A 23,153-nucleotide genomic window follows, 5' to 3' on the forward strand; every position below is an offset into this window, starting at 1 on the left:
CTCCTAAAATCGTGAAACTTGTTTTGTTGGCTTCCTTATGAAATGCTCTAACTATTGGATCTATAGGTTGGCATGTTTTAGTGGAAAAGTTTTTTTGTAGAAATTCGTATTTAAAAACTGGTTTAGAGAATAAACTAACTTGCTTCTCTCCATAATTTTATTTATAAAAATCCAAAAATGATGAAACCTGTTTTGTTAGTTAGATGTTGTCATACTCCATCAAGGAAAAATATAAAACTTATATGTTGTTCCATGTTTTCCTTGGTGTGCTAATTAAGTCATGTTAAATAGGAAAAAGAAGATTTATTTGCTTGTTATTTTTGGATCTGTAGCTCTATTGCTTTGAATGGGTTGAAATTTTTACAGTAGACTCTTGGTGTGATGCTTGGTGACGGGTAAACATTTTATGAATTGTTGTGCATGTATGATTAAGTTGGTGATTTAACCAGTTTAATGCACATTAAGTAGTTTTAAATGATTTATAAATAATATATGAATGAAAAAATGGAAAATGGTGTTCCACTGTCCTTGCATGATATTATAGTATCCTAAGGAAACTTAATATGGTCATGCATCCACAGAAGATAATTAGTTTTAGATTTAACTTGCTCTCACATGCTTTATTGCATTAACAAATTGTTATTTTTGTAGTAAATAAAATATAAAATCTGAGCATGTGAAATTTATACATTAGTCATGATTTGTCATTACCTATGCCTCATAAAAATTCCATCCCCAAAATAGATAGTTTCATATGGTGCTAAAATAACACCCCTTTTATAATTACAAGAGTTAGTGAAAAATTAGGAGAGAACAAAATCATGCATGTTTCATGGAATGCTTGAGTTATACCTTAAAACTAATTAGGGATTTAATGGTTATGTCATGGTGTTCTAAAGATAAATATTAATAGTTCTTTATCATGATTTTGTGTGATGTCGGACATGTGTGCCGAAGTGTTTTATTTTGGTGAATGCGTTGTTAATGGTGTAAGGTAATTCTAGAGTGCGAAATAACTTGTATAAAAAAATTAGTAAATCTACTTGTTAGTTCTCATTTGGTTATTTTAACTCTAACAATTGTCAAAGTGTTAGAATAATTCAAGTATCTATAACACGGCAATTATTGGATTGTATAGGAGCTGAAATTTATAAATTGCTGTTTTGGACTGCACGCAGTGATTTCCCAGTGCTGTATGTTTGATGAACTAAATTGTATTTTCTGTAGATATGTGCTATAGAAAAGTGGTAGATAACTTTATTATCTTGCTGGTGTTAAAATTTGACAGCCATAGGTCTGACAGGTTAGGAGTTATGCTTTTTACAAATTCAGTAACTGAATCTGTCCAAATTCTGTACATATTTCAGAAACTGCATTGTTTGCCTAATTTTATGTTACAATCTGTTCATAATCGTTATAAGAAAGTTATAGATGCTTTTCTGATCTTGCTTGTGTTAAAATTTCATAACCATAGGCCTGATAGTTCAAGAGTTATGAATTTTACAAACTGGTTGCTGTGTTCTGTCCTCTGTCAGAACAGATTTTGAAAACTGTAATGTTTGATTTGATTAAACCTGGAATCACTCCTTGGTGATTATAAAAGTTATGTAGTGCTTTTGCCAAGCTTTCCAAAAAGTCTTGGATCACTCTTTTTGGTGGTCTGAAGCTTAAGTTATGAATATTTCAAATATGAAGACTGAATCTGTCCAGTTCTGGACAACAAAGTCTTTTAGTGATGTTTATCCTTAGTTAAATATTGAATCACCTTAGGATGTTTATAAATGATATGTATACAATTTCATTACCTTTCCAGAAAGTCTAGAATCAATTTGTTTGGATGTCTGAATGTTTAGATGTGAATTTTTGAAGTTGCAAGTCTGAATATGTCCAAATCTGGACAGATCTGTTGTGTTAGCACTTTTAACCTTTCTAAGTGTTGAATCTTGTTTAGGTGAAAATACCAAAGTTGTAGAGAACATTTTAAGCTTTCCAAAAAGTCCTAGTTTTCTATGTTTGGATTAATATTTGAAGAGTTATGACTGAAACAAGTAGCTACTGTGCTGCTGTCCTAATTTTGTTATGTTTGGTTGATTGCTCTACACTGCGGTGTATTTCTTGAGTCGACTGTTTCCTCGTTTTGGTTTTGGTTGAACACGCAGTAATGATAATATAACTAATATAATTGAGCCTAAGTATATAGGTAATTAGTACACGTCTCGCTAAATTAGTAAACTAAATTGGTTAAGGTCTAATAAATGTTTGCCTAGTAAATAATTGTAAAGCACAAATTAAGAGTCTAGTTCCTTTCAACTAAGTCTATCTACATATCAGTCGAAGCAAACTTAGGTACTTAACTAACTTGATGATTAAGTAACTAATGGATGAGTAAAGTGAACGTGGTAAATGCGTGTATTTGTGATGTCGTAGTTGTGTTGCGTAAATATACAAAATGTTTGTCGCCTTTTAGTGGTGTTAATGTTGTGCGCTCGATGATATGTAGTTAGCTAACGCTAGTGTGTGGTTGCTTATGATGTCTCGCTACTTAGTGTTTAATTCGCTAGCCTGTACTTAAAGTATCTTGTGCTACTTTCATTATATTCATACATATGCATCTTGCACCTCATATAGGACCGAGAGATGATGATCGAGCCAGTGATGTGGTGCCAACCACAAGATGCCGTGGTGGACGACCTGAAGAATGGACTTAACTAGTGGATGCTCGCCAAGCGAGTACCCCCCCAACAAACACTATCTAAGTGTTAAATTAAAGGCAAGCCCCGGTTTATGCATAACCGTTATATATGCTATTTTACTGCACTAAATGTTTGTAGTCTTGTGTTGTGCACTTAAGTGTAGGAGTTAATTGAAACCTTAGTTGCATGAACTCAGGATTCCTTTTGAGATGGATACTAGTATGCTAGGTCGAGTAGCTGCTTTATTAATTAGGATCTCGGTAGAAGTCGAGTGATTTTTCTAGCACTCGCGCGAGGTCAGGAATTGGTTGTATCCATTTTTATATCAGAATGATGATGGTCTGTGGACAACGGTCCATGGGGATGCGTTGTCTACGAGACGGGAATTGGAATAGGGATTAAGGTGTGGTACCGTGAGTCAAGCGTTTGAACGTACTAAACACATACCGAGAAATATGGTAAATCGGTAAGCCTAACCTGAGTGAACCTGCCCGCAGACTTTACCCCTCACGCGACCTGAGACGTGGTCTCCCATTCCGGTTATGGTGGGTACAAGTGCGGTCACTGCACGACGGCAGTCGGGGTCAGTGAGGCATTGTACGCCAAGGCTGTGAGCCCTGATCTGTTGCCAGGGAATCGATGGGGACGGTTGATATGTGTGGGGACGGAGTGCCCCTACATGTCGTGTGTTTAGGTTTACCTTGCAAGGTTTAAAAACTCGATTCGAATCGTCTGCTTCTCGCAGCTAATGAGACTGCTTGATCCATGCTGCTACATTGAGTAATAAGTGGAAATGTGGTGACTGGCAAAAGATGTTGGTTGATAAAAATGTTTGATACCATGTATGATTAGCTAGGTACTCATCTAGTTTAAAAAGGATCATACTAAAACCTGAAAAGCTAAAACTTGATTTTAGACTCAGCTAGTGCTTTTGGCAAACCAAACCCCTCAGCCAAACAGCTGCATGTCTAGAGGTAGAGGAGTAGACTCCTCACACCGGGTAAGTCTAGCTGAGTATTAGTATACTCAGCCTTGCTTGTGGCACAATTTTTGCAGGTACTCCTTAGGATGATTGGTTGATGGTGTGACTTGGCCTCCATCCCTGCCACCGGGATAGATGGTCGAGTGGGTTACTGCTTCCGCAGGAGAGGACCAGGAGGAGTAGCGTGGCCAGGCTTCGCCATGTTACTCGGTTCTTCTTCGTTAGTTATTTCCGCTGCATTAAAATTTATGGTTATTATTTCTGAAACTCCGATAATGTAATCACTAATGATACTTATTAAATTTGTGGTATCATGTTTTATTGTATTTCTCTGTGCCTCACCTTCGAGTGAGCTAGTGGTATTCGATCATGGATAAGTGGCTTTATCGGACTAGATCCGAGGGACTGACGGGTTATTCCTATTTAAGTGTGGTCTAGCCTCTAAGGTGGGACTTAGACATTTAAGTTGGAATAATTCGGGCGGTTCCGCCACACGCAACACCGCGTCTGCGGCCCCGGGCCACCTCGGCAACGAGCACCATCATCGCGACCGTCGGGCCCACCTCGACGAGAGGGTGCACCGAGGTTACCACCCCAGGCATGGGGGACGCTACGACAGCGGGGAGGATCGGGGTCCCTCTCCCGAACCACCCGGTCCGCAGGCCTTCAGCCGGGCCATCCGACGAGCACCGTTCCCGACCCGGTTCCGACCCCCGACTACTATCACAAAGTACTCGGGGGAAACGAGACCAGAACTGTGGCTCGCGGACTACCGCCTGGCCTGCCAACTGGGTGGAACGGACGACGACAACCTCATCATCCGCAACCTCCCCCTATTCCTCTCCGACACCGCTCGCGCCTGGTTGGAGCACCTGCCTCCGGGGCAGATCTCCAACTGGGATGACCTGGTCCAAGCCTTTGCCGGCAATTTCCAGGGCACGTACGTGCGCCCCGGGAATTCCGGGGACCTCCGAAGCTGCCGGCAGCAGCCGGGAGAGTCTCTCCGGGACTACATCCGGCGATTCTCGAAGCAGCGCACCGAGCTGCCCAACATCACCGACTCGGATGTCATCGGCGCGTTCCTTGCCGGCACCACCTGCCGCGACCTGGTGAGTAAGTTGGGTCGCAAGACCCCCACCAGGGCGAGCGAGCTGATGGACATCGCCACCAAGTTCGCCTCCGGCCAGGAGGCGGTCGAGGCCATCTTCCGAAAGGACAAGCAGCCCCAGGGCCGCCCATCAGAAGATGCTCCCGAGGCGTCTACTCCGCGCGGCGCCAAGAAGAAAGGCAAGAAGAAGTCGCAAGCGAAACGCGACGCCGCCGACGCGGACCTTGTCGCCGCCGCCGAGTACAAGAGACCTCGGAAGCCCCCCGGAGGTGCCAACCTCTTCGACAAGATGCTCAAGGAGCCGTGCCCCTATCATCAGGGGCCCGTCAAGCACACCCTTGAGGAGTGCGTCATGCTTCGGCGCCACTTCCACAGGGCCAGGCCACCCGCGGAGGGTGGCAGGGCCCGCGACGACGACAAGAAGGAAGATCACCAAGCAGGAGAGTTCCCCGAGGTCCGCGACTGCTTCATGATCTACGGTGGGCATGCGGCGAATGCCTCGGCTCGGCATCGCAAGCAAGAGCGCCGGGAGGTCTGCTCGGTGAAGGTGGCGGCGCCAGTCTACCTGGACTGGTCCGACAAGCCCATCACCTTCGACCAAGCTGACCACCCCGACCACGTGCCGAGCCCGGGGAAATACCCGCTCGTCGTCGACCCCGTCGTCGGCGACGTCAGGCTCACCAAGGTCCTTATGGACGGGGGCAGCTGCCTCAACATCATCTACGCCGAGACCCTCAGGCTCCTGCGCGTCGATCTGTCCTCCGTCCGAGCAGGCGCTGCGCCCTTCCACGGGATCATTCCCGGGAAGCGTGTCCAGCCCCTCGGACGACTCGACCTTCCCGTCTGCTTCGGAACGCCCTCCAACTTCCGAAGGGAGACTCTGACGTTCGAGGTGGTTGGATTCCGAGGAACCTACCACGCGGTACTGGGGAGGCCATGCTACGCGAAGTTTATGGCCGTCCCCAACTACACCTACCTGAAGCTCAAGATGCCGGGCCCCAACGGGGTCATCACCGTCGGCCCCACGTACAAACACGCGTTCGAATGCGACGTGGAGTGCGTGGAGTACGCCGAGGCCCTCGCCGAGTCCGAGGCCCTCATCGCCGACCTGGAAAGCCTCTCCAAAGAGGTGCCAGACGTGAAGCGCCATGCCGGCAACTTCGAGCCAGTGGAGACGGTCAAGGCCGTCCCCCTCGACCCCAGTGGCGACGCTTCCAAGCAGATCCGGATCGGTTCTGGGCTCGACCCCAAATAGGAAGCAGTGCTCGTCGACTTTCTCCGCGCGAACGCCGATGTCTTCGCGTGGAGTCCCTTGGACATGCCCGACATACCAAGGGATGTCGCCGAGCACTCGCTGGATATCCGGGCCGGAGCCCGACCCGTCAAGCAGCCTCTGCGCCGATTCGACGAGGAGAAGCGCAGAGTGATAGGCGAGGAGATCCACAAGCTAACGGCAGTCGGGTTCATCAAAGAGGTATTCCATCCCGAATGGCTTGCCAACCCTGTGCTTGTGAGAAAGAAAGGGGGGAAATGGCGGATGTGTGTAGACTACACTGGTCTCAACAAAGCATGTCCGAAGGTTCCCTACCCTCTGCCTCGCATCGATCAAATCGTGGATTCCACTGCTGGGTGCGAAACCCTGTCTTTCCTCGACGCCTACTCAGGGTATCACCAAATCAGGATGAAAGAGTCCGACCAGCTCGCGACTTCTTTCATCACGCCCTTCGGCATGTACTGCTATGTCACCATGCCGTTCGGTTTGAGGAATGCGGGCGCGACGTATCAGCGGTGCATGAACCATGTGTTTGGCGAACACATCGGTCGCACGGTCGAGGCCTACGTCGATGACATCGTAGTCAAGACAAGGAAAGCTTCCGACCTCCTCTCCGACCTTGAAGTGACATTCCGATGTCTCAAAGCGAAAGGCGTCAAGCTCAATCCCGAGAAGTGTGTCTTCGGAGTGCCCCGGGGCATGCTCTTGGGGTTCATCGTCTCCAAGCGGGGCATCGAAGCCAACCCGGAGAAGATCGCAGCCATCACCAGCATGGGGCCCATTAGGGACTTAAAAGGCGTACAGAGGGTCATGGGATGTCTCGCGGCCCTGAGCCGCTTCATCTCACGCCTCGGCGAAAGAGGCCTGCCTCTGTACCGCCTCTTAAGGAAGGTCGAGTGCTTCACTTGGACCCCTGAGGCCGAGGAAGCTCTCGGGAACCTGAAGGCGCTCCTCACAAAGGCGCCTATCTTGGTGCCTCCAGCTGACGGAGAAGCCCTCTTGGTCTACGTCGCCGCGACCACTCAGGTGGTTAGCGCCGCGATTGCGGTCGAGAGGCAAGAAGAGGGGCATGGATTGCCCGTTCAGAGGCCAGTTTACTTCGTCAGCGAGGTACTGTCCGAGACCAAGATCCGCTACCCACAAGTTCAGAAGCTGCTGTATGCAGTGATCCTGACGAGGCGTAAGTTGCGACACTACTTCGAGTCTCATCCGGTAACTGTGGTGTCATCCTTCCCCCTGGGGGAGATCATCCAGTGCCGAGAGGCCTCGGGCAGGATTGCAAAGTGGGCGGTGGAAATCATGGGCGAGACAATCTCGTTCGCCCCTCGGAAGGCCATCAAGTCTCAGGTATTGGCGGACTTCGTAGCCGAATGGGTCGACACCCAGCTACCGACGGCTCCGATCCAACCGGGGCTCTGGACCATGTTTTTCGACGGGTCGCTGATGAAGACGGGAGCCGGCGCGGGCCTACTCTTCATCTCGCCCCTCGGGAAACACCTACGCTATGTGCTACGCCTCCATTTCCCGGCGTCCAACAATGTGGCTGAGTATGAGGCTCTGGTCAACGGGTTGCGGATCGCCATCGAGCTAGGGGTCAGGCGCCTCGACGCCCGCGGTGACTCGCAGCTCGTCATCGACCAAGTCATGAAGAACTCCCACTGCCGTGACCCGAAGATGGAGGCCTATTGCGATGAGGTTTGGCGCCTGGAAGACAAGTTCTACGGGCTCGAGCTTAACCACATCGCTCGACGCTACAACGAGACTGCGGACGAGCTAGCAAAAATAGCCTCGGGGCGAACAACGGTTCCCCCGGACGTCTTCTCCCGGGATCTGCATCAACCCTCCGTCAAGATCGATGACGCGCCCGAGCCTGAGGCGCCCTCGGTCCAGCCCGAGGTACCCTCGGCACAGCCCGAGGCACCCTCAGCTCGGCCCGAGGCGCCCTCGGTTCAGCCCGAGGTACCCTCGGCCTCCGAGGGCGTGGCACTGCGCGTCGAGGAGGAGCGGAGTGGGGCCACGCCTGATCGGAATTGGCAGACCCCGTACCTGCAATATCTCCGCCAAGGAGAGCTACCCCTCGACCGAGCCGAGGCTCGGCGGGTAGCGCGACGCGCCAAGTCGTTCGTCTTGCTGGGCGATGAGAAGGAGCTCTACCACCGCAGCCCCTCGGGCATCCTCCAGCGATGCATCTCCATCGCCGAAGGTCAGGAACTCCTGCAAGAGATACACTCGGGGGCTTGCGGCCATCACGCAGCGCCTCGAGCCCTTGTCGGGAATGCTTTCCGGCAAGGCTTCTACTGGCCAACGCCGGTGGCTGACGCCACTAGAATTGTCCGCACCTGCGAAGGGTGTCAATTCTATGCGAAGCAGACCCACCTGCCCGCTCAGGCTCTGTAGACGATACCCATCACCTGGCCCTTTGCTGTGTGGGGTCTGGACCTCGTCGGCCCCTTGCAGAAGGCGCCCGGGGGCTACACGCACCTGCTGGTCGCCATCGACAAATTCTCCAAGTGGGTCGAGGTCCGACCTCTGAACAGCATCAGGTCCGAGCAGGCGGTGACGTTCTTCACCAACATCATCCATCGCTTCGGGGTCCCGAACTCCATCATCACCGACAACGGTACCCAGTTCACCGGCAGAAAATTCTTGGACTTCTGCGAGGATCACCACATCCGGGTGGACTGGGCCGCCGTGGCTCATCCCATGTCGAATGGGCAAGTAGAGCGTGCCAACGACATGATTCTACAAGGGCTCAAGCCTCGAATCTACAACGACCTCAACAAGTTCGGCAAGCGATGGATGAAGGAACTCCCCTCGGTGGTCTGGAGCCTGAGGACAACGCCGAGCCGAGCCACGGGTTTCACGCCGTTCTTCCTGGTCTACGGGGCCGAGGCCGTCTTGCCCACTGACCTGGAATACGGCTCCCCGAGGACGAGGGCCTACAGCGATCAAAGCAACCAAGCTAGCCGAGAAGACTCGCTGGACCAGCTGGAAGAAGCTCGGGACAAGGCCTTACTACACTCGGCGCGGTACCAGCAGTCCCTGCGACGCTACCACGCCCGAGGGGTCCGGCCCCGACACCTCCAGGTGGGCGACCTGGTGCTTCGGCTGCGGCAAGACGCCCGAGGGAGGCACAAGCTCACGCCCCCCTGGGAGGGGCCATTCGTCATCGCCAAAGTTCTAAAGCCCGGAACGTACAAGCTGGCCAACAGTCAAGGCGAGGTCTACGTCAACGCTTGGAACATCCAACAGCTACGTCGCTTCTACCCTTAAGATGTTTTCAAGTTGTTCATATACCTCGCACCCACGCAAAGTTTAGTCATCAAGGAAGGGTCGGCCTCGCCTCGGCAAAGCCCGACCCTCCCTCGGGGGCTAAAAGGGGGGAACCCCCTCTGCGTTGAAATTTTCCTCGAAAAAAGATCTCTTCTGCCAGAATATCTTTCGTGCTTTCTGACTACTTCGAAAAGTGGATCCTAAAAACGACGGAGTACACGTAAGCAGCCAAGGCTGACTGAGCCGAGGGACTCCTACGCCTCCGGGATACGGATACCTCACTCATCACCTTCTGTGATAAGTAACTCACGTTCGGATAAAGTGATTCCGCGGACCGAACAAGTCTTCACTTTCGGAAGCTCTTCTGCCGAAGCGATCCTTCGAGCCTTCTCGACTGAGTCGGTGGCAGGGCCTCATGGACGGGTGAAAGTGCGCGTAAGCGGCAAGGCCGACCGAGCCGAGGGACTCCCACGCCTCCGGGATACGGATACCTCACTCATCACCTTTCGCGAGAAGCAACTCTCGCTCGCACAAACATCCCTGTTACCGACAAAAAAGTCCAGATACTCGAAACAAGAGGAAAGGAGACGCAGCTTTACAACACAGCGAGGGTGTGTATTCTGGCCTCGGCGGCCGCAGAAGGCACACGCTACAAGACACTCTGATCCTGCAGGCTCGGGTCTTGACGCTAGAAGGGGGCAGTAGCACCCTCGGCATCGACGACGCCTTCAGCGAGGTCCGACCTAGCCTCGGACGGCGACGTGGTCCAGGGATCCCCACTCCGAAGGACGACGTCATCACTACGCCCGGGCCATCGCCGCCAGGGTCTTCTCCGGGAATCCGGCCCGAGCAGGCGGCTCGGCCGGTCACCTCTGGGGCCTCGGCCAACCATCTTCCAAGGGCGCCAGCCCAACCCGAGGCCTCGGCTGGTCAACTCCGGCGTCGGTCCCGCTAACGGACAACCCGGCTAGGCTCCGGTCAACCAGGTTTTCACTTTCGAGCCAACTCCGCCTCTGTTCATGCTGATATCGCTACCCCCGGCCTCGGCTCGTCGAAGAGCGGCCAAGGGGTCCCTTTAACTAAGCTAGAGGAGCCTCAGACAACAAGGCCGACCGAGCCGAGGGACTCCTACGCCTCCGGGATACGGATACCTCACTCGTCACCTTGACACGGGGCGACTCATGCTTGGTGAAGCGGTTCAGATAATCAACAGGCGAGTCTTAGTGCTCGAAAATGAGGAAAAAACAAGGCCCCGTGCCAAAATTACATACATGTTCAGGCCTCGACAGCCATAATGAACAAAAACACTGGCATTCAAAGTGCCATTACAAACGGAACTCTGGTTCCGTCCCCGCGGGTATGAGCAACCTCGAGCCTGCGGGGCGACGAACATCGGGAGACTCGCCAGCGACCTCTGCAGCAGCAGCCATGGTCCCGGGTGGACGCGGCCGCCGGAGGGCTCTCGTTCGCGTTCCCGCTCAAGGGACGCGAACCAGATATTAAAGCCAAAGAGCGGGCCGCTCCCAAGCGCACCGGCAGATCCTCGCTGCCGTCCTCGCCGCGAACGCGAGGAAGAGGGCGGAATGTTGCATCCTAGCTGGGCAGCAACAGTTCGCCTTCCCCGGCATGGCTGGAGGACGTCTCCGCCGCAGGGCTAGAGGGCGATTGCCACCACCAGAAGCTGGAAGAAGAGGTGGCCCGCCGACCCGCGCAGGAGGTAGAGCCCCGGCTCGCCTCGCTCCCCGCCCCAGCGAGGATGACGAACACCCTCGATGCTGAGGGCGGGATCGGGATCACAGCCTGGATTGCCTCTCCCCATCCAGGAGCTGGAGGTCACCGTCTTGGGTGACCACCAGCGGAGGGGAGCAACCGGGTTGTGTGATGAAAATCCTTGAAGCCGAACGATGGCTGAAAGGTACCAACTCCCACGGAGTTGCGTTCCTCCAACGATGAGGCGAAAAGACGGCGGGTATCCCCCATCCGGGGGCTTGGAAGGTGGAAAGACGTGATGCATGAGGGAGCGAGAAGACATGGTCGCCTTCCGAAAGGGGTCGCCCTCCTTTTAAAGGCAACTCTCCCTACTTGCGCCCCCAACCGTCACGGGCTGAGTCTTCTCCAACACGCTCCAAGGCCCTCCCCTGCGGCGCGGGGGCTGGGTCTCGCATGTCATGCAAACCGGCTCGGAGCAGAAGAAGCCAAACCGCCGCGCGTGGTGCACACAACCGCCCAGCGGTTACAAGTGACCCTCCACTTTTGCCCAGACCAACGGGCGAAAGAGGCGGGCAGCCATGCAGGCGGCATGCAACCGCGCCAAATGGACGCGCTTCTCCGACTCCCGACACGCCAGCATGGAGGCCCAGGCCCACGCGTCACGCAGCCGGCGCGCCGGATGCTGCATGCAAGCGACTGCACCGCCACTTGCGCCACCACCGCGCCTCTTCGGTTGCGGAACCAATACCGCGACTCGAGGCGACCCAGCACACGACCCAGCAGCACCAGCCTGGCGCGGCGGTCAATGCGGCCGAAAGTAGGCCGGCAGTAATGACGGTGGCAGGCGGGCGGGAGCAGCGGTCACGTCGTCAGCCAAGCTCACGTCCCATCCGGGGGCAGCAAGAGAACCCCCTCTCACGGCGTGAAGACAACGTGCCCGTGATCCGTTCCTCGAACGGCTCGCGCACGCGCGACGACCGCCCCGCCAACCACTCGCCCCGTCGCATTAACTCCGCGGCGGGATAGGCGGCGCTTCTGGCAGGAGAAGCGGGCGACGCTTCGCCTTCGCCGTAATAACCGCGCCAAAAAAGGTACGCCGCGTCGTTCGAATTCGTATCCTTTTCCGTTTTTCCTCTTTCTCTATCTCTTGCAACAGGGACCGGGAAAGGGGGATACCCCGAAAAAGATCCTTCCCCATGAAGGAACCAGGCTCCGAGCCTCCTTACTGATCAGAGGTTCGAAGGCTGGCCCCCCGAAGGGTTTCAACAGCCGCCTCAGATCGCGTGGGCCCTACACCCACTACTGGTCAGAGGTTCGAAGGCCGGCCCCCCGAAGGGTTCCACGGCCGCCTCAGGCTACTCGGGCTCCGCGCCCATTACTGATCAGGGGTTCGAAGGCTGGCCCCCGAAGGGTTCACAGCCGCCTCAGACGCCGAGCGAGGGATGACCAGGGGTACGTTCGATACATAACCAAGGCTCGGGCTGCGCTCCCGAGGTACCCTAGGACATTTCCGAGACCAGCGGGAGCGATCTTGTAACGAAATCCCATCAGAGGGAGGCATCGATCCCTCGGACCCCGTCGCCAGGGGACCGAGTTCGGCAGATCACCCGCAGGTACTTTTGGGCGTGCCTCTGGGCCCCTAGCCGACCCCTAACGAACGGGGCACGGACGTCCACTCGGATTACCCGCTTGCAGCTCACCGGAGACACCATGTTCGGCGCCCATCGAGGGTAACATGGCGCTTTCCCCCCCCCCTCCTTGCGGAAAGGCGACGCAGGGGCGTATGTAAAAAAGCTGAGTCTGTCCCTGATCGCCCTCTCGCCCTGTGCGGAGGCTCGGGGGGTGCTCTCGCAAACCCGGCTCCGGCCGAACCGTTGACAGCGTCAACATACCAGCCCGAGAACTTGGGCCCCGACCGTACACCCGGGCTACGGCCAGTTCGCATGAGGGAACAACCAGACTAGCTGAAGCATTACGCAAGGCATTAAGACCTCGGAGGAGTGAAACCACTCCCCCGAGGCCTCGGGGGCTACACCCGGCGGGTGCGCTCGCGCGCACCCACCGGAACAAAATGCAACCGAGAAAGGCTGGTCCCCTTGCAAAAAAGTGCGACGAAAGCCTCCAAGCGAGTGCTAACACTCCCTTCGAGGCTCGGGGGCTACTGTCGGGGACCATAATTAGGGGTACCCTCAAGACTCCTAATTCTCAGCTGGTAACCCCCATCAGCATAAAGCTGCAAAGGCCTGATGGGTGCGATTAAGTCAGGGATCAGTCCATTCGAGCGACTCGATCATGCCTCGCCCGAGCCTAGCCTCGGACAAGGGCAGCCGACCCCGGAGGATTTCCGTCTCGCCCGAGGCCCCCCTCCAACGGCGGACACATCTCCGGCTCGCCCGAGGCCCTGCCTTCGCTAAGAAGCAACCCTGACTAAATCGCCGCACCGACCGACCGAATCGCAGGAGCATTTAACGCAAAGGTAGCCTGACACCTTTATCCTGACGCACGCCCCCCGACAGAGCCGAAGTGACCGCCGTCACTTCGCCGCTCCACTGACCGGCCTGACAAAAGGACAGCGCCGCCTGCGCCACTCCGACTGCAGTGCCACTTGACAGAGTGAGACTGACAGGCAGTCAGGCCCTGCCAAAGGCACTATAGGAAGCTCCGCTCCGCCCGACCCAGGGCTCGGACTCGGGCTAGGTCCCGGAAGACGGCGAACTCCGCTCCGCCCGACCCAGGGCTCGGACTCGGGCTAAGTCCCGGAAGACGGCGAACTCCGCTCCGCCCGATCCAGGGCTCGGACTCGGGCTAGGTCCCGGAAGACGGCGAACTCTACTCCGCCCGACCCTAGGGCTCGGACTCGGGCTCAGCCCCGGAAGACGACGAACTCCGCTTCGCCCGACCCCAGGGCTCGGACTCCGCCCTGGCCTCTGCCGAACGACCTCCGCCTCGCCCGACCCAGGGGCTCGGGCTCGGCCTCGGCCATGGAAGACAGACTCGACCTCGGCTTCGGAGGAGCCTCCACGTCGCCCAACCTAGGGCACAGGCCAGCCACGTCAACAGGAAGCGCCATCATCACCCTACCCCGAGCTGACTCGGGCCGCAGAGAACAAGACCGGTGTCCCATCTGGCTAGCTCCGCTAGATAGGCAATGATGGCGCCCCACATGCTCTTTGACGACGGCGGCTCTCAGCTCTCTTACGGAAGCAGGAGGACGTCAGCAAGGACTCAACCGCTCCGACAGCTGTCCCTCCGCCAGGCTCCGTCGCTCCTCCGACGGCCACGACATCACACCAGCTGGGTGCCAAAATCTCTCCGGCTGCCACATCGGCATGTACTTAGGGCGCTAGCTCTCCCCCGCTAGACACGTAGCACTCTGCTACACCCCCATTGTACACCTGGATCCTCTCCTTACGCCTATAAAAGGAAGGACCAGGGCCCTCTTAGAGAGGGTTGGCCGCGCGGGGACGAGGACGGGACAGGCGCTCTCTTGGGGCCGCTCGCTTCCCTCTCCCGCGTGGACGCTTGTAACCCCCTACTGCAAGCGCACCCGACCTGGGCGCGGGACGAACACGAAGGCCGCAGGATTCCCACCTCTCTCACGCCGGTCACCGGCCGCCTCGCTCCTTCCCCCCTTCGCGCTCGCCCACGCGCTCGACCCATCTGGGCTGGGGCACGCGGCGACACTCACTCGTCGGCCCGAGGGACCCCCCGGTCTCGAAACACCGACAAAAACATTGGAAATGGAATGGTCAGGTGATATAGCTATTTTACCCAATCCTTTGACCAAACCTTGATTCCCATCCCCGAATGTGATAGCTCGTTGGGGATCTTGTTTTTCTCGTAGGAGGAGAACATCTTCTTCTCCCCTGTCATGTGGTTTGTGCACCCGCTATCGTTAATCCAGCTTGAGCCCCCGGATGCATAAACCTACAAAACAATTTTAGTTCTTGATTTTAGGTACCCAAACGGTTTTGGGTCCTTTGACATTAGATACAAGAACTTTGGGTACCCAAACACAAGTCTTTGATCCCTTGTGTTTGCCCCCAACATACTTAGCAACTACTTTGCCGGATTTGTTAGTCAAAACATAAGATGCATCAAAAGTTTTAAATGAAATGTTAGAATTATTTGATGCAATAGGAGTTTTCTTCTTAGACAATTTTGCACGGGTTGATTGCCTAGAACTAGATGTCTCGCCCTTATACATAAAAGCATGATTAGGGCCAGAGTGAGACTTCCTAGAGTGAATTCTCCTAATTTTGTGCTCGGGATAACCGGCAGGGTACAAAATGTAACCCTCGTTATCCTGAGGCATGGGAGCCTTGCCCTTAACAAAGTTAGACAATCTTTTAGGAGGGGCATTAAGTTTGACATTGTCCCCCTTTTGGAAGCCAATGTCATCCTTGATGCCAGGGCGTCTCCCACTATAGAGCATGCTTCTAGCAAATTTAAATTTTTCATTTTCTAAGTCATGCTCATTAATTTTGGCATTAAGTTGAGCTATGTGATCATTTTGTTTCTTAATTAAAGCTAGGTGATCATGAATAGCATCAACATTAATGTCTCTACATCTAATGCAAATGGAAACATGCTCAACTGTAGATGTAGAGGGTTTGCAAGATTTTGGTTCAACAATCTTAGCATGTAAAATGTCATTTTCACTTCTAAGATTGGAAATGGTAACATTGCAAACATCTAAGTCCTTAGCCTTAGCAATTAATTTTTCATTCTCGTTTTTAAGGCTAGCAAGAGAGACATTCAATTCTTTAATCTTAGCAACTAAACTAACATTATCATCTCTAAGATTGGGAATTGAATCATCACAAACATTAGAATCAACCTTAGCAATTAATTTAGCATTCTCATTTCTAAGGTTGGCAATAATATCATGGCACGTGCTTAGCTCACTAGATAGTTTTTCACATTTTTCTACTTCTAGAGCATAAACATTTTTAACCTTAACGTGTTTCTTGTTTTCCTTAATTAGGAAGTCCTCTTGGGTGTCCAAGAGTTCATCCTTCTCATGAATAGCACTAATTAGTTCATTTAATTTTCCTTTTGATCCATGTTAAGATTGGCAAAAAGAGTACGCAAATTATCTTCCTCATCACCAGAATGATCTTCATCACTAGAGGATGCATATTTAGTGGAGGATCTTGATTTTACCTTCTTCCTTTTGCCGTCCTTTGCCATGAGGCACTTGTGGCCGACGTTTGGGAAGAGGAGTCCTTTGGTGACGGCGATGTTGGCGACGTCCTCGTCGTCGGAGGAGTCGGAGGAGCTCTTGTCGGAGTTCCACTCGCGGCACACATGGGCATCGCCTCCCTTCTTCTTGTAGTATCTCTTCTTTTCTCTCCTCTTTCCCTTCTTGTCGTCGCCCCTGTCACTATCACTTGATAATGGAAATTTTGCAATAAAATGACCGGGCTTACCACACTTGTAGCACACTTTCTTGGAGCAGGATTTGTAATCCTTCCCTCTCCTTTGCTTGAGGATTTGGCGGAAGCTCTTGATGATGAGCGTCATTTCCTCGTTGTCGAGCTTGGAGGCGTCGATGGGGAGTCTACTTGATGTAGACTCTTCCTTCTTCTCCTCCGTCGCCTTGAATGCGACCGGTTGTGCTTCGGGCGTGGAGGGGCCATCTTGCTCGATGATTTTCTTTGAGCCTTTGATCATCAATTCAAAGCTTACAAATTTTCCTATTACTTCCTCGGGAGACATTAGTGTGTATCTAGAATCACCACGTATTAATTGTACTTGCGTAGGGTTAAGAAAAACGAGTGATCTAAGAATAACCTTGACCATTTCATGGTCATCCAATTTTTTGCTCCCGAGGTTGTGCACTTGGTTCACCAAGGTCTTGAGCCGGTTGTACATCTCTTGTGGCTCCTCCCCTTGGCGAAGCCGGAAGCGACCGAGCTCCCCCTCGATCGTCTCCCGCTTGGTGATCTTGGTCACCTCGTCTCCTTCGTGCGCGGTCTTGAGTACGTCCCAAATCTCCTTGGCACTCTTCAATCCTTGCACTTGTTATACTCCTCTCGACTTAGAGAGGTGAGGAGTATAGTGGTGACTTGGGAGTTGAAGTGCACGATTTGGGCCACCTCGTCCTCATCATAATCTTCATCCCCTACGGATGGTACCTGTACACCAAACTCAAAAACATCCCATATGCTTTTGTGGAGTGAGGTTAGGTGATATCTCATCATATCACTCCACCTAGAATAATCTTCACCGTCAAATGTCGGTGGTTTGCCTAATGGGACGGAAAGTAATGGAGTATGCTTAGGAATGCGAGGATAGCGTAGGGGTATCTTACTATACTTCTTGCGCTCTTGGCACTTAGAAGTGACGGACGCAGAGTCAGATCTGGATGTAGAGGGCGAGGAAGAGTTGGTCTCGTAGTAGACCACTTTCTTCATTTTCTACTTCTTCTCGCCACTCTTGTGCGATTGAATGCGTGAAGGGGATCCATCCTTCTTCTTGTTGGTGGACTCCCTCGATGGAGCCTTCCCGTGGCTTGTAGCGGTCTTCTCACCGCCGATCACCATCTTCTTGGCGTGATCTCCCGACATCACTTCGAGCGGTTAAGCTCTAATGAAGCACCGGGCTCTTATACCAATTGAAAGTCGCCTAGAGGGGGGGGGTGAATAGGGCGAATCTGAAATTTATAAACGTAAGCACAACTACAAGTCGGGTTAGCGTTAGAAATATAAACGAGTCCGAGAGAGAGGGCGTAAAACAAATCGCAAGCAAATAAAGAGTGAGACACAAGGATTTGTTTTACCGAGGTTCGGTTCTTGCAAACCTACTCCCCATTGAGGTGGTCACAAAGACCGGGTATCTTTCAACCCTTTCCCTCTCTCAAACGGTCACTTAGACCGAGTGAGCTTCTCTTCCCAATCAAACGTGACACAAAGTCCCCACAAGGACCACCACACAATTGGTGTCTCTTGCCTCGGTTACAATTGAGTTGATCACAAGAAAGAATGAGAAAAATAAGCAATCCAAGCGCAAGAGCTCAAATAAACACAAGTCACTCTCTCACTAGTCACTATTTGATTTGGAATGAACTATGGACTTGGGAGAGGATTTGATCTTTTGGTGTGTCTTGTATTGAATGTTATAGCTCTTGTAAGGTGTAGGAAGTTGGAAAACTTGGATGCAATGAATGGTGGGTGGTTGGGGGTATTTATAGCCCCAACCACCAAACTAGCTGTTTGGTGAAGGCTGCTGTCGCATAGCGCATCGGACAGTCCGGTGCGCCACCGGACACTGTCCGGTGCGCCTGCCACGTCACCAAACCGTTGGATTCCGACCCTTGGAGATTCTGTCTTCTGGGGCACCAGACAGTCCGGTGGTGCACCGGACAAGCACTGTTCATTGTCCGGTGCGCCATCAGGCTCTGCTCTGACTCTGGCGCGCACTGTAGCACATTCAATGCGTTCTGCAGACGACCGTTGGCGCGAAGTAGGCGTTGCTCCGCTGGCACACCAGACAGTCCGGTGCGCCACCGGACACTGTCCGGTGCTACACCGGACAGTCCGGTGAATTATAGCGGAGCGGCCTCCAGAATTCCCGAAGGTGAGCAGTTCGGAGTTGGAGTCCCTGGTGCACCGGACACTGTTCGATGGCACACCGGACAGTCCGATGCGCCAGACCAGGGCACACTTCGGCTGACTTTTGCTCTCTATATTTGAATCCTTTTTCGGTCTTTATATTGGTTTGTTGTAAACCTTTGGCACCTGTAGAACTCATAATCTAGAGCAAACTAGTTAGTCCGATTATTTGTGTTGGGCAATTCAACCACAAAAATCAATTAGGAAAAGGTGTTAGCCTATTTCCCTTTCAATAAGAATAAAACATTTGCTACCAAAGACTCTAAAATATGAAACTTTGGGCTTTTTATCAGTGAGGAGTTCATACGATGTCTCCTTGAGGATTCGGTGAAGGTAGAGACGGTTGATAGCGTAGCAAGCGGTGTTGATTGCTTCCGCCCAAAACCGGTCCGAAGTCTTGTACTCATCAAGCATGGTCCTCGCCATGTCAAGTACAGTTCTATTCTTCCTCTCCACTACACCATTTTGTTGTGGCGTGTAGGGAGAAGAGAACTCATGCTTGATGCCCTCCTCCTCAAGAAAGCCTTCGATTTGTGAGTTCTTGAACTCCGTCCTGTTGTCGCTTCTTATTTTCTTGATCCTCAAGCCGAACTCATTTTGAGCCTGTCTTAAGAATCCCTTTAAAGTCTCTTGGGTTTGAGATTTTTCCTATAAAAAGAATACCCAAGTGAAGCGAGAATAATCATCCACAATAACTAGACAATACTTACTCCCGCCGATGCTTATGTAAGCAATCAGGCCGAATAGGTCCATGTGGAGTAGCTCTAGTGGCCTGTCAGTCGTCATGATGTTCTTATGTGGATGATGAACACCAACTTGCTTTCCTGCTTGACATGCGCTATAAACCCTGTCTTTCTCAAAATGAACATTGGTTAGTCCCAAAATGTGATCTCCCTTTAGAAGCTTATGAAGATTCTTCATTCCAACATGGGCTAGTCGGCGGTGCCAGAGCCAACCCATGTTAGTCTTAGCAATTAAGCAAGTGTCGAGTTCAGCTCTATTGAAATCAACTAAGTATAGCTGACCCTCTAACACTCCCTTAAAAGCTAATGAATCATCACTTCTTCTAAAGACAATAACACCTACATCCGAAAAAAGACAGTTGTAGCCCATTTTACATAATTGAGAAACGGAAAGCAAATTGTAATCTAAAGAACCTACAAGAAAAACATTGGAAATAGAATGGTTAGGTGATATAGCAATTTTACCAAGTCCTTTAACCAAAACTTGATTTCCATCCCCGAATGTGATAGCTCTTTGGGGATCTTGGTTTTTCTCGTAGGAGGAGAACATCTTCTTCTCCCCTGTCATGTGGTTTGTGCACCCGCTATCGATGATCCAACTTGAGCCCCTGGATGCATAAACCTACAAAACAAATTTAGGCCTTGTTCTTAGGTACCCAAACGGTCTTGGGTCCTTTCACATTAGAAACAAGCACCTTGGGTACCCAAACACAAGTCTTTGACCCCTTGTGTTTGCCCCCAACATATTTGGCAACTACTTTGCCTGATTTGTTAGTTAGCACATAAGATGCATCAAAAGTCTTAAATGAAATATTAGATTCATTTGATGCAATAGGAGTTTTCTTCCTAGGCAATTTAGTATGGGTTGATCGCCTAGAACTAGATGCCTCACTCTTATACATAAAAGCATGACGAGAGCCAGAGTGAGACTTCTTAGAGTGAATTCTCCTAATTTTGCGCTCGGGATAACCGGCGGGGTATAAAATGTAACCCTCGTTATCCTGAGGCATGGGAGCTTTGCCCTTAACAAAGTCAGACAATCTTTTAGGAGGGGCATTAAGCTTGACATTGTCTTCCTGTTGGAAGCCAATGCCATCCTTAATGCCAGGGCGTCTCCCATTATAGAGCATGCTTCTAGCAAATTTAATTTTTTCGTTTTCTAAGTCATGCTCATTAATTTTGGCACTAAGTTGAGCTATGTGATCATTTTGTTTCTTAATTAAAGCTAGGTGATCATGAATAGCATCAACATTTATGTCTCTACATCTAGTGCAAATAGTGACATGCTCAATGGTAGATGTAGAGGGTTTGCAAGTATTTAATTCAACAATCTCCTTAGCCTTAGCAATTAATTTATCATTCTCAAACTTAAGGCTAGCAAGAGATTCATTCAACTTGTTAATCTTAGCAATTAAACTAGCATTATCATTTCTAAGATTAACAATTGAATCATCACAAACATTTGATTTCTCAACCTTAGCAATTAATTTGGCATTCTCATTTCTAAGGCTAGAAATAGTGTCATGGCAAGTGCTTAGCTCACTAGTTAATTTTTCACATTTTTCTACCTCTAGAGCATAAGCATTTTTAACCTTAATATGCTTTTTATTTTCCTTAATAAGGAAGTCCTCTTGGATATCCAAGAGTTCATCCTTCTCATGAATGGCACTAATTAATTCATTTAATTTTTCTTTTTGTTGCATGTTAATATTGGCAAAAAGAGTGAGCAAGTTATCCTCATCATCACTAGAATTATCCTCATCACTAGAAGATACATACTTAGTGGAGGATCTAGATTTTACCTTCTTCTTCTTGCCATCATTTGCCATGAGGCACTTGTGGCCAACGTTGGGGAAGAGAAGGCCTTTGGTGATGGCGATGTTTGCGGCGTCCTCGTCGGAGGAGGAGTCGGTGGAGCTCTCGTCGGAGTCCCACTCCCGGCAAACATGGGCATCGCCGCCCTTCTTCTTGTAGTACCTCTTCTTTTCTCTTCTTTTTCCCTTCTTGTCGTCGCCCCTATCACTATCACTAGACAAAGGACATTTAGCGATAAAATGATCGGGCTTACCACATTTGTAGCAAACCTTCTTGGAGCGGGGTTTGTAATCCTTCCCCTCCTTTGCTTGAGGATTTGGCGGAAGCTCTTGATGATGAGCGTCATTTCCTCGTTGTCAAGCTTGGAGGCGTCGATGAGAATCCTACTTGGTGTAGAATCCTTCTTTTCTTCTTCCGTCGCCTTGAATGCGATGGGTTGCACCTTGGGTGTTGAGGTGGTGCCTTGCTCGATGATTTTCTTGGAGCCTTTGATCATCAATTCAAAGCTCACAAACTTTCCCATCACTTCCTTGGGAGACATTAGTTTATATCTTGGATCACCGCGAATTAATTGAACTTGAGTAGGATTAAGAAATACGAGTGATCTAAGAATAACCTTGACCATTTCATGGTCGTCCCATCTGGTGCTCCCGAGGTTGCGCACTTGGTTCACCAAGGTTTTGAGCCGGTTGTACATCGCTTGTGGCTCCTCCCCTTGGTGAAGCATGAATCGACCGAGCTCCCCCTTGATTGTTTCCCTCTTGGTGATTGTAACACCCTTAATTTGGGGGTATAAAATTTCTTTGCTCATATTCACAAATTCAGGTGTTATTTCCCTTTTCTCATCCTTCCTCATTCTTTTCTTTCTCATTTCTATAGGAGAAAAGTGCTTATTTTATTTGTAATTATAGTTTATTATGTTAAACCCTAAGGGAGTATGAATTGTTGCATCATGTTGAACCCTAGATTTCACTTTTGCTTGGTGCATAATTCTTGGAAAGTTTGATTTGAATTTGTGGCTCATTTGGATTTGAATCAATTGGAGAAAATAAAAAGAAAAAGAGAAAACAATTCCAGAATAAAAAGAAAAGAGAAAGAGGCCCAACCCCGCCGCCCCCTCGGCCTTTCGGCCCAGCCGGCCCAATCCCGCGCGCGCGCCTCTCCCTCCCCCTCCTCTCTCTGCCCTGGCGGGCCCGCCCGTCAGCGCAGCCGCCTCTCGCGCGCCCGCCTCCGCTCTTCTCTCTCTCTCTGCTCGCGGGCCCGGCTTGTCAGCTCCCTCGTCCTCGCGTAACCGTCGCCCGAGCTGCGCGCGCCCGCCTTCTCCGCGCCCACGTCGCGCGTGGAGCTCGCAACTGACCCGCCCCTGGCCACTTGAGCCCCGAACCCCACTCGCCCTCGCCCCCTCCCCCATTTGCGCTCTAGCGGACCCCCCTTCCACCTCTCCCTCGCTGCGCGCACGCCAGAGCGCCGCCGCCACGAATCCCCGCCGTCCCGAGCTCGTTTCTCGGCCGCCGTCGGAGCTCCGCCGTGTCCGTTGCCACGGTGAGCTTCGCCCCGGTGTCCGCAACCCGGGACGCGCCCCATTTCCCTCTCCCCCTCCCTATTTCTCTCTGCTCGCGCTCACCCGCTGTTCCCCGTGCAGCCGCGGAGGTCCGCCACCGTCGCCCCGGGCCACCGTCGCGCCATTGCCGCCGCCGAGGAGTCCCCGGAGCCCGCCTTGAGGTAAGGAACCTCTCCCGCCCCTATCGACCCTTGCTTTGCTCTCTGCTGCGTATAATTCCTCGCCGGAGTAGAGTAACCCCGCCGCCGGGCCGCTCCACCGTGAACCGCCCCCCTCCGGTGCCCCTGCCCCGACCCAGACCCCACCAGAGGACTCCCCGTGCCCTCCCCAAACTTCCCGGCCACTCAGGTCGCCCCAAAGGCCCGCCAAACGCCCGCGC

Source organism: Zea mays, chromosome 1 (genome assembly GCF_902167145.1).
Source record: "Zea mays cultivar B73 chromosome 1, Zm-B73-REFERENCE-NAM-5.0, whole genome shotgun sequence".
In the NCBI taxonomy this organism is placed as follows: domain Eukaryota; kingdom Viridiplantae; phylum Streptophyta; class Magnoliopsida; order Poales; family Poaceae; genus Zea; species Zea mays.